Consider the following 8,510-nt stretch of genomic DNA (forward strand, 5'->3'; position numbering starts at 1 on the left):
ATATACTCATGAGTTATACTGTGCCCTCAGTAATCATGCATTCCACCTCATCTCTCTTACAGATATGCTTCCTGGACTATCTGATGTATCACACCTGGCTATGGATAAGCAGCAAGTCATTACACTGCCTCCTAATATCACCTTTCCTGGTAGGAGATATATATGCCAATGATGATAAGGGTACATATGCCAATAATAATAGGGATCTATGTGCACCAGTGTTGTTCAAAATACTAGGTCAAAGTACTTAAATAAAAGGTACAGTGAAAAACACATTAAAAAAATATAATTAAGTAAAAGTAAAAAAGTAATTGCCTATAATACTTTTTGAGTAAAAAGTAAAAGTACTGCAACTAAATCTATTGTTAATGTTTTTATCTCTACAACTTTATTGTTCTACATTTCAATCCACTTTTCTTTTAAGAAAACTAAATTGTTGAAAATGGCTGTCACTTGTGTGAATGTGAGTCATTAATCCAGCACAGTTAAAAAGGTTCAACTGCACTAGCAGAAAGTGGACTGTTCAGTCTAATAAAATGTTCCTTCAAATGAGGTTAGGTTACAATATTACTGATGTCTTCTGACTGGCTCTGCAATCAAGGGAATATCTGAAACACTTGACCTCTATATAGCAAAGAGTATTTTATCACCATTATTGTCATTATCATCAACATTAGAAGTGGTGCTGTCTAATTCATCACTTGCATCTTCATCTTTATCTTTGTTATCATGTCTAGTTACAGAGAAGGCTTTCACAAAGTTGGAATCATTGTGTTGTTCTATCAAATATTTATCCGAAGGCAAACTCTGAATATCTTCAAAAACTGATGCAAGAACGTCATATGTGTGGGAACCTTTCGGTCTTAAGGCCAGACAAGCAAACTTCCTCTCTAAAGACTCTTATCAATCCAGTGGACAGTGACCCCAATGTAAAATTTCCCATGGGATGACGAGCAGTCTGTTGTGGTAGAGACATATATCTGTTCATCAAGAGTTGCTACTAGTTTAAGCTTCATCTCTGGTTTAAAAGGACACAACTCATCACTCTTCTGTTTGCCTGGAGACCAGTAACCAGTTCAAGAAACACAGGGAACTCCACTGTTCTTATATGATTTATATACCTTGACTCCCTTCCTACTTGGCGTCTTTAACCATTCCTTATACTCTGGCATGTACTCTCCGATCACTCACTGACAATAGACTGGTTTTGTCATCCTCTGCCATTGCCAGATGGGAATCTATGCGCACTTCAGCCTTTTACTTTCTCTCTCCGGCTACATGGAATTCATTCCCACAATCTATATGATTGATTTTATACACTATTCTGTACTATGCTGAAAATACACTTCTTTCAATTAGTATTTGGCTCCCTATGATGCAACTTTCAGCAAAATGTGGACATCCTGGTTGTTGATCTATGTAGGAATGATGACTATGTTTTGTAGACATTCTATTGTAATTTTTATTTTTATTGTGGCAGTGGTGGGATCTTCAAGACCACATGAAACTTGGACAGCCCAGAAACCTATGCAGGGCTCAGACTCACCTGTACCATTGGTAAGCGTACCTTGGGGATACAGGTTGAGGATAGGAAGCAGGGGTTCTCAGAAGGGCTGGCTAAGATCTAGACCAAAAAAGGTGGGGGGGGGGGGGCACACCCGAGGCTTAAGGCGTGGCACTTGGCTTTTCTCTGTCACTTTACAGGAAAATGGCATTGGAGGCCTTTATGAACTGGGTCATGGAGCAGATGTAGGCCCAACAGAAAGCAATGGACCTACAGTTTCAAGAACTTTGGAGCAGCAGGCACAGCAATAGCAGCCGTTTATAAAGTTGTTGTAGACGCAAACCCGAGAACTTCAAAACCTTGTAGCTAGACTGCACCAAAGGGAGGTACAATGATGCTCTGAGATGGGACATTTTGTTGCTGGGACTGGGAAACTTAGAGCAGAGAGGTAGAAGGGGTTGACCTTCACTAATTTGGGGGCCTGAGGATAATCCAGATGTTTGTTTTAACTACTTTTGAGCAGGTAGCTATTGTAGCAGGCTGGCCTCTCGAACAATGGGCTAGCTCCTTACTTATCTGGGGAGGCTCAGGCAGCTTATAGGGCTATGGAAAGTAACAATGCCCTGAACTATGCTTCTATAAAGTCAGCTGTCCCAGAAAGGTTAGGTCTCACTAGGAAAAACTACCAGAGGAAATTTTGAGGACAGAATTTTTTGAAAGGATTAGAACAAAGACAGTGGCCCATGGACTTGGCCTCCAGGAGATTGCAACCAGAGAAATGGTCTGGACAGGAGGTGGTTCAGCTAATGGTTCTGGAACAGTTTTTAAACATTCTCCACCACCTGTAAAGATCGGGTGATGAGGCAGGGTCCAAGATCTATTGAGGCTACATTACTGGACGAGCGATACATGAAAGCAAAATAGGGTTGTTGCCCCAACAAATATAGAAGCCCTTGGGAAAGATATGATAGGTTCCAGCATTTCTCAAGAGAACAGTCAGAGGGACCAACTCTTAAACATACTGGGAGTCGGACCGGGAGGTGGAGGAGAAGGATGAAGGGGAAAAGTCTACTGCTCACTTTACTAAAATTAATGATTTGTTGTACTGAGTAGAGAGGAAAGGTAAGCAAGGAGATCACAAAAAGCTGATGATTCCTAAGGTGTTTAGGACAGTGGCATAGCCAAGGGGGCCTGCCACCCCCCAATTTGGGTTTGGGCCCCCAAAATGCACTGTTTTGGCTGGAGGGGGTTGCCAATCCCTGCCAGCAGATGCTTTTCTGTGGCAATATTTGCCACTGTGCTACCTGTTCTGCTTTCCTCACCCCCACGCGCATCCTCAGTTTTAATGAAATTGAGCTTTGCATATGATCAATTTTACTAAAACTGAGCATGTGCTCCACAGTGGGAAAGCACGGCAGGCAGCGTGGCACCAAGGATCACTACAGGAAGGCTTCTGCAGGTGGAGCTGGGAGACCCTTGCCAGCCCAGGTATTTGGGGTTGAAGTGGGGGGGTGGAGAGTAGTGGGGAGGTGGGGTAAAATGGTCCCCCACACTTTAGACTCAGGCTTCACCAAAATCAAGGTCTGGCTACGCCTCTGGTTTAGGAGGACCACAACAATGCTGGCCTATGACCATCCTTTGGCAGAACATCTAGGAGAAAATAGTACCACCAGTTGCACTACTCAGCAATTCCTTTGGCCCCAAAATTTACTAGAAAGTGAGGGAGTACTATAGGTCATGTCCAGAATGCCAGACGAAAAGTCCTTTAATTCCCCTGCATGTGGTGGAAAGCACCAGGATCCGGTAGGGGTGGATAACATTGAACCCTTGGATCGTAGTACTGGGGGCCACCAGTATATACTGGTTATAGTGGATTATGCCACCAGGTATCCCTGTGCCATTCCCCTTAAGAAGACAACAGGAAAGGTAATAGCCTGAGAGTTACTAGGAATCTTCTGCCAGGTAGGATTCCGAGGGAGCTATTAGCCAACTGGAGAACTAATTTTACTTCCAACCTGCTACAAGAAGTATGGCGAATATTTGGGGTTAGACATATAAAAAACACAGCTCATCATCCCCAAACAGATGGATTAGTTGAGCAGTTTAACCAGAGTCTAATACATATGAAATGCTTAGGGAAAAATATTAAGGACTGGGACTATAATGTTTGCCAAGGGAGTAACAAGAGTCAAGTGTTACAGGTCAATTTATTAAAACCATGAGTAGATCAGGAAGCCCTAGGGGGCAGATCGCATGGAGGAGGAAGAGGAAGATTTGGGGCCTGAACTAAGGTATCTGAGGGATGAATCCCAAGTAAAGATAACCTCTCCCAGGTCATAAGAACATAAGAACAGCCATACTGGGTCAGACTAATGTTCCATCTAGCCCAGTATCCTGCTTCCAGCAGTGGTCAATCCAGGTCAGAAGTATCTGGAAGAAACCCAATTAGTAGCACCATTCCATACTACCAATCCCAGGACAAGCAGTGATTTCTCCCATGTCCATCTCAATAACACCCACCTAGGGGTGCATAAAATTGTAACCTAACCTGGGAAGTTAGTAAGAGAAAAAACTGTACTGTCTTCCAGAGGCAAAACATCAGGAGGTAGTGAAGGAGGTGATGGAGATAATACGCTTAGGGGTCATTGAGGAATCTATAAGTGAATGGTCTAACTTGATAGTGCTAGTATCGGGCTTTATGTGATTTTGTATTGCCTTTAGACAAGTCAATGTTGTTTCCAGCTTTGACACCTATCCAATGCCTAGAGCAGAAGAACTTGTAGAGCAATTGGGAGGGGGAGCGCGATATATTTCTATTTTAGATTTGACAAAAGGATATTGGCAAATATCGTTAAGACCCAGCATCCAGAGAGAAAATGGCTTTTGGCACCCCAGGGGGTCTGTATCAGTTTACAAACCTTCCGTTTAGACTATATGGGGATCCAGCAACTTTTGAAAGGGTCATGAACGAGTATTGAAGCCACACCAGGGGTACACCAATGCGTATTTGGACAATGTGGTGATATTTTCACACTCACTGGAGAGCCACCTTAGATATTTAATTGCTGTATGTGAGTCCCTGAAGCAGGCCAGATTAATGGCCAACCCAAAGAACTACTTACTACTACTACTTATTTCTATAACGCTACTAGAGAAGTGCTCTCATGGCCAACGGGAGATCCAGTACTTGGGGAACTAGGTGGGAAATGGTTGGGTGAGACCCCTCCAATTCCACAGACCAAGAAACAGTTAAAGAGAATTTCTAGGGTTGGTGGGTCATCATCATAAATTTGTTCCACGGTTTTCAGGGATAGCTGCTAATCTTGCGGATTTATTGAAAGATTCCCACCCCAATAGGATAGTCTGGGATAGACGGGCAAATGCAGCTTTCCAGAATCTTAAAGAGGACTTATGTAAAGAACCTGTGCTTAAAAACTTTGATTTCAGGTGAGAGTTCACCTTGCAAACAGAGCTTCAGGGCTAGGACTGGGAGCAGTTCTTAGTCAGGGGACTGGGGGAGATGAACACCCAGTTATGTATTTAAGTTGAAAGCTAACAGAAGCTGAGCAGAAATATTCCACCACAGAGAAGGAATGTCTGGCTGTCAAGTGGGAAGTTGAATCCTTACATTTTTACTTGTTAGGCAGACATTTCACTTTAGTAGCTGATCATAACCAGTTGAAGTGGTTAGGCCTGATGAAAAATAGTAATGCCATGTTGATGCAGTACCATCTAGCCCTTCAAGCCTATAACTTTACTGCAGAACATATAGCAGGAAAGAACCATTCAAATGCAGATTATCTGTCTCAAAAAGGTGAAGGGCTAAAAAACCCCACGTGAGCGGTATTCTATAAGGCATGTCTAAAATTTGGCATGGTTTATAGAATTAACACTTAAGCAGAGGGGTTGTGCGTAAATTTAAGTAACGCTATTTGTGCCAATAAAAATGTGGTGCAAATGCCCACACCTAAATTTACGCATGGAGCACAGTTATTCTACAATTACATGCATAACGCAAAACCACAGCCCTGATCTACCCCAAAACATCTATGACCCTCCCGTTTCCATGCCCCCTTTTTCGGGCTGCACATAAAATTTAGGCAAGGTTAACTAATTGGAGAAAAATTGAACCTTAGAAGAAAAGCAGACACTGCATAAACAGAAGGAAAGAAAGATTGGTTAAATAACCATTGATATGCTAGGTCGAGCCTCTGGACTGATCTGGTACAACTAAAGGAAAGAAAATTAGCAGGTAAGAACTAATTATGTATGATGGTTTAAGCCGGAGAGATTAAGGACAAAAGACTGAAATGAGTAAATTAAGTATGATGATTCAAACAGAAGAGAACCTATACCTATTGCTCTGTCAGTAGAAATACTGACAGGGTCTTTTACAAAGCGTCAGTAAGCCCAATGCGGGCTTACCAAATACTAAATTGGTACTACCACTGGTCTAACGTGGCCACCGGCGGTAGTTCTGCCCCGAGCTCACGCCATTTACAGGGGGAAAAGAAAACTCCTGGAAATGGCTTGCGCGGTGGTAATTGAGCATCGCCACATGCTACCCAGTTACCGCGGGATCCCTTATTGCCACCTCAATGGGTTGCGGTAAGAGCTCCCTGCCACATGGCCACATGGTAAGATTTCTCTTACCGCATGGTCATGTTTGTCTGGGTGCTTTTTACCTGCTGGGGTAAAAATGGCCCTGGAATGCGGGAAAAATAGCCCCCGCCGCTAGCATAGGGCCCTTTTTCCTGCAGCTTGATAAAAGCACTCCTGAGTAACTAAGGCTACACAGTGCCCGTAAGGGTGAATCATGCAGTATTTTGAATCTCTATCTCTGTCTGCTGGTTAACAGGTTCACTGTGGCCATTTTTCTGGACATCATATCCCAGAAAAATACCCCAGGGGTATTAAAAAGTGTACTGGACACTCAAATAGTGTCCAGGACCTGACCTTGGTCCCTCTTAATTGTGTTCACAGATGTCCAAGAGAGGCCTTTGTGATCTTGAAAAGGAGCACAAATGAACATTTGACAGTAGGAAATCTGGTCCATTAACACTGCCATCAAAAGCATCATTCTCTGGATCCCAGAGTTGCACTGGACACTGGGGATGCACTGATATCAAGCAATCGATAGTGGCCATTAGGACTGGTCACCCTCTGAGTCCTGGTCAAAGAAGAGGAAGAGTTTGATCTTGACTTTTTCTAAGCCAAGGGATTGTGATGTCAAGTGTCAGGTAGAGGCCAGATTACATCAACATCACACCTCATCGGAGCATGGCACCAAGAGCACCAAGGTCACTAATGTCCTCTAAGTGCTTCCAATTTGAGGGCCAATCATTCTCCCTAGTATTTAGGTGCAACAATCTCCAAGGATCCAGGACCTATCATACAAAATTCCTCAAGTGACTCAGAAGAATGTGGCTGCCCCTACTGTACTCCTCATGCCTTGCTCAATGGCAGCCTTTGAAGAGCAACTCATAAGGAAATTCAATGAGAAGATGGAATGCTTCTTCATTTGATGCAATGCTGTAGCTTTGGCATCAACAATGTTGATGCAGAGAGACTTCCAGCAGGTTCTCAAAACTCATGCACTGCCTTCAGAGAGGCATCAGCACCGATACTTCAAAGAGCCTTGGGGAGAGGGAGGGGGTCAATGTCAGTTGCGCCACTGTTGCTCTCCAGTGGCTCAGGAGAAGCTTCACTACGGCATTGGAGACCCTCTGTGTCTTGATGCTCTTGACCAAGGTCTAACACCAATGTCAGTAGGCCGAGTCTAAAGGTATGCATGAAAATATAATTCTAGACCCCATCTCCATCCCAACCCCATCATATTCCTACTGTCCCTCATCATCTCCACATTATTTCCCATCCCCATACCCAACCCTCATTTAAAAGATCTTATTAATTCAAATATAAAATGCATCCAATAACTTATTAAAATGTAACACAAACCAATAGGTTTTATTTTGTTAAATATTCAAGAAAACAATGTTAATAAGAATATAATAATCCATATGTTCTCACAGGCCATCATTCTGATGATATGTTGGTGGCAGGAGTTCGAAGTAGAGGTATGTACAGGGATACAATCTGGTCCCCATCCCTAGTCAATTCTTTTTCATCCCAACTCCATCCCATCATATTGCTACCATTTCCTCACCATCCCTGTGGATATCCCATTGTCCCTGTTCCCATACACACTTCTACTTGAGACAGGTGGAGACCCAGATTTCTCCATTTTAGTACTTTTGTGGGACGTATTCTGACTTCTCCTGGGATTCTAATTGTGAGCCAGAGGTATTCTTGGAAGATGAGGGTTCAACTGGCTTACCCTCTGATCCATTTCCACTATATAACAAGAAAAGGTTCCCACCTGAGGACCTCTCCTTCATTGATTTTACAAGGGAACTAGCTGAAGCTATTTCATATGGTTAGAAACAAAGGAGGAAGCCAAAGAAGAAACACTGGACATCCTCCAATTCATCTCTGTCCCCCCCCCCCCCCCAAACCAAGGGAGTTGCAACAGTACCTATTCACAAAATCCTCACGGATGCACAGATGAGAATATGGGGGACCTCCCTCTCTACATCTCTTTTCAACAAGAAGTTTGACTCTATGTACAAAGTACAGAAGGCTCCTGAAGCATGCGACAGCTTCTTCACTATTTCATAGTGTACAAATCTACTCTCTAAGGAACCAAAAATAACGTTCTGAGGGTAGAATCACAGAAGGCAAACAATACATACTTACAAAGCTCTAAGACTGTCAAAAATGATACCTTCCCTTTGAAAACTGTGCATTTATCTGGAAGGTGAAAGAAGGTACCAGGCAGTAAATGAGCACCCAGGCTTGAAATCATACACATTCTGGTGTAGCTTTCTGTTCCCCAAACCTTATAAAGGAGCAGTTTTGCTCTACCTGTATATCTAACAGTTGTAATTTGTATGCAAATTGATCTCCCACATATCCTGAAAACCTGACTGGTTGGAGTTCCCCCAGA

The sequence above is a fragment of the Microcaecilia unicolor genome, chromosome 2 (assembly GCF_901765095.1).
Source record: "Microcaecilia unicolor chromosome 2, aMicUni1.1, whole genome shotgun sequence".
Classification (NCBI taxonomy): domain Eukaryota; kingdom Metazoa; phylum Chordata; class Amphibia; order Gymnophiona; family Siphonopidae; genus Microcaecilia; species Microcaecilia unicolor.